Source organism: Montipora foliosa, chromosome 7, assembly GCF_036669935.1.
Source record: "Montipora foliosa isolate CH-2021 chromosome 7, ASM3666993v2, whole genome shotgun sequence".
In the NCBI taxonomy this organism is placed as follows: Eukaryota; Metazoa; Cnidaria; class Anthozoa; order Scleractinia; family Acroporidae; genus Montipora; species Montipora foliosa.
Genome location: NC_090875.1, coordinates 20,229,066 through 20,232,246, shown reverse-complemented (window position 1 = coordinate 20,232,246; position 3,181 = coordinate 20,229,066).

Below are 3,181 nucleotides of genomic sequence, written 5' to 3'. Positions count from 1 at the left end.
CAACTGGATAGCCATTGTTTTTATGTAAAGACCCCCTTCCCCTTCCCCCCCCTCCCCCCCCCCAAAAAAAAACTGAAACGTATTGCATTATGGGATTGTAGAAGTAGTGAATGGCTGATATTCGTCTTTTATAGCGCATGCACGAACTTCATACATGGCATTGAATGAAAATGGCGTCGTTGAAAGTACAGTTGTAAGCACGAATATGTTGTCTAATATGCTCAAACCACATACAATGTACACACCGTTCGTGGTGGTAGACCCGTTTTCGCAACGTGTTGGTCCGCGAACTTTACATACATACATAAGGCAGGTCAGTTTGCGGCAACCTGAAGGCTGGTGTGGACCTGGCAACAACTTAATTAAAATCTATATTTACAAAACCTTAAATGAAAATAATAAAAACTTCTAAAATTTAAAAACTAAAAATATAAAAAAATCTGATTGTTTTGATGTTATCAGACAGGCCTCTTTTTCGAATTGAATTTGGTCCAATATCTTTGCATCCTCGGAGACCCAGGGGCAGATCGCGAGGCAAGGGAAGTGTAAACGGGCGAAACAAAATGGCGACAAAGAAAAGCAAAGAAAAGAAAAGCATAGCCAATGCTATGCTTTTCTTCATCGCCATTTTCTTTCGCCCGTTTACACTTCCCTTGCCTCGCGATCTGCCCCTGGGTCTCCGAGGATGGTATCTTTGAGGCCTGTCTAAGTTTTTGTTTGAAACGTTGATAGGAGGAAGCGTCCTTGATGGCTTCAGGAATTAAATTATAAACAGTCACTTTACAAGCGAACCTTTATGAGTGAACATTCATGTAACGAGAATCATTGCCATTACTCCAACCTAAATAATAGGACAACCTCTAGAGACACCAATAACAATAGAGAAATGTACGACTTCTGGTGGCGAACAAAAGAAGCTAATGAGAGATGTTTTGTTTTCGTCCACCAATATGGCGGCGATGACGTCACGTGAAAACCTCCTATAATCTAGCCGACATCGCTACTGTATTTCTTTTCCTTTGTTTTTCATTTGACGATCCCGGACATCAGGAAAGCCCGAAATCACGCAGATATGCTTCTAGTTCAGAGCTTAAGCCGAGGTCACAGTCGAGGTCGAAAATGATCGAAAAAACAGAAACTAGTTTCAAACAATTTTTTTTTCTTAATCTTGGCCTTTTTACTTCTTTCTTTTTAATTTTGACACGAATAAAAGACTAGCGTTTGATAAAGCTCTTTTTCGTCAAACATTTCTTGTTGCAAACAAATGTTTGCCTGTTTGGCCAGCCAAGAGTTTGGTGGATGAATCAGTTTACTGGCGACGAAAGCAAACGCCAAGAACAGGCCACGTTCGATATATCAATATTCTGGCATGGCTACGATGCTTTATGGCCAAATTTCACGGCTCAGTTCTGTTTTCTTTGTTATACCAGTCTCAAGGGAAATTTCTAAACAAAACAATGTTCAAATTTAACCATAAAGCTTCGTAGCCATGTGTGATTATTGATATGTCGAACTTGGCCAACTAGAAGCACTGAAATTAATATAAAACAACAAAATACGATTAAAGTGCGCTGATTCGAAACATGTATCATTGTTCACTCTTCGTCCGTCGTGCAAGAATGTAAAATTAGGCAGCTTTAGCAACGACGAAGGCAACGCCAACGAGAACGTCGTCGTTAAATGTGAATTCGCGTTATTGTAATCGCTTCGCGACTGTTCCAAGCATTTAACGTGACAAAGGTGTGGCAAACGCTCAAGAAGGAAACTAGTATGAACGGCGCTCATTTCAGAGGAGAAAATGAAAATTAATCCTCAAGCGCTGACGTTCTCTCTAAAACCTTAAGTTTGGGTCGTGTTCTATTGGGATCAACCGTTTTTTAGTTGGTTGGGTTTTTTAGTGTTCTATTCGGAAAAAAAAATCCGTTTTCGGTTGGTTTGGTTGATCAACGGGCATCAAACTAAGGCTGAACGATGGAAAAGCATTGGTAGCGACCACTGTCGTTTACGCGTGACATTTAAAGTCGGCCGCGGGCTCCTGCCGTGTTGTTTTCCCTCAACTTGTCAACGCTGAGAAGTCTGGTAATAACTTTTCCCAGGAGTTAGCGCGTTTCAACCGAAAACGGTTGGAAAAGTGTTCCATTTGAACCGCAACCGCTTCAACTTAAACCGGTTACGGTTGAAACGGTCGATCCCAATGGAAGAAGGGGTAGTTTCTAAGGAAACTGTGGTGCTGCGTCGGTGGGGAAGTAGTAGTCAAAGCGGGCCATCATCGCGCCCAACAATTTGATCGACAGTCATCACTACAAACGTCACAAAAAGATAAGAATGACAGAATTCCATTCACCCTCACTTTCCATCCTCATAATCACGCAGTCAAAAGCATCATTCTTAGTAATTTTAAATTACTCCAAAATGATCCCGAGACTGGTAGAATCTTTTCGCAACCTCCACTTATTTCATTCAAACGCGACAAAAACGTAGGCAACTTTTTAGTTAGAAGCGCGCTCAAAACTAACGAGCAACCCGGCACTTTCAAATGCGCGCGCTCACGATGCAAAACTTGTCTTTTCATTGTTAACACTAGCAAGATATCGGGACCTAAGCGATCTGTTAAGATCACCGATCGTTTCACATGTACCTCCGCAAATGTCATTTATTGCATAACCTGCACGTTATGCAATAAATTATACATTGGTGAGACAGGTAGACGACTAGGTGACCGATTCCGCGAACACCTTCGCGATGTTGAGAAGAATGACAAGGATGCATCCAAGCCAGTCGCTCGCCATTTCAATCTGCCTAACCACTCCAAAAAACACATGGCTATCTGCGGCCTTTCCCTACATCTAGGTACGACGGAAAGCCGCAAGAATCTGGAACAAAAATTCATCTTTCAAATCGGCACCCTTAATCCTCACGGTATTAACGAACGCTTTTCATTTAACTAATATATTCCTATTTTTCACGTTGCCATGTTACCACCAATAGCGTAGCTCCTACTCTACTATAAAAACTACACGTAACCCATAATCCCTCGATTCGCTCTGACGAAGGGCTAACGCTCGAAACGTCAGCTTTTAGAATCTCTGTACGGTGGCCAATTTAGATTATCAACTCCGTTTATAAAACCAAATTTTTGGATCCCAATGGAACACGACCTTGGTCATTTGTTGTTTTGCTG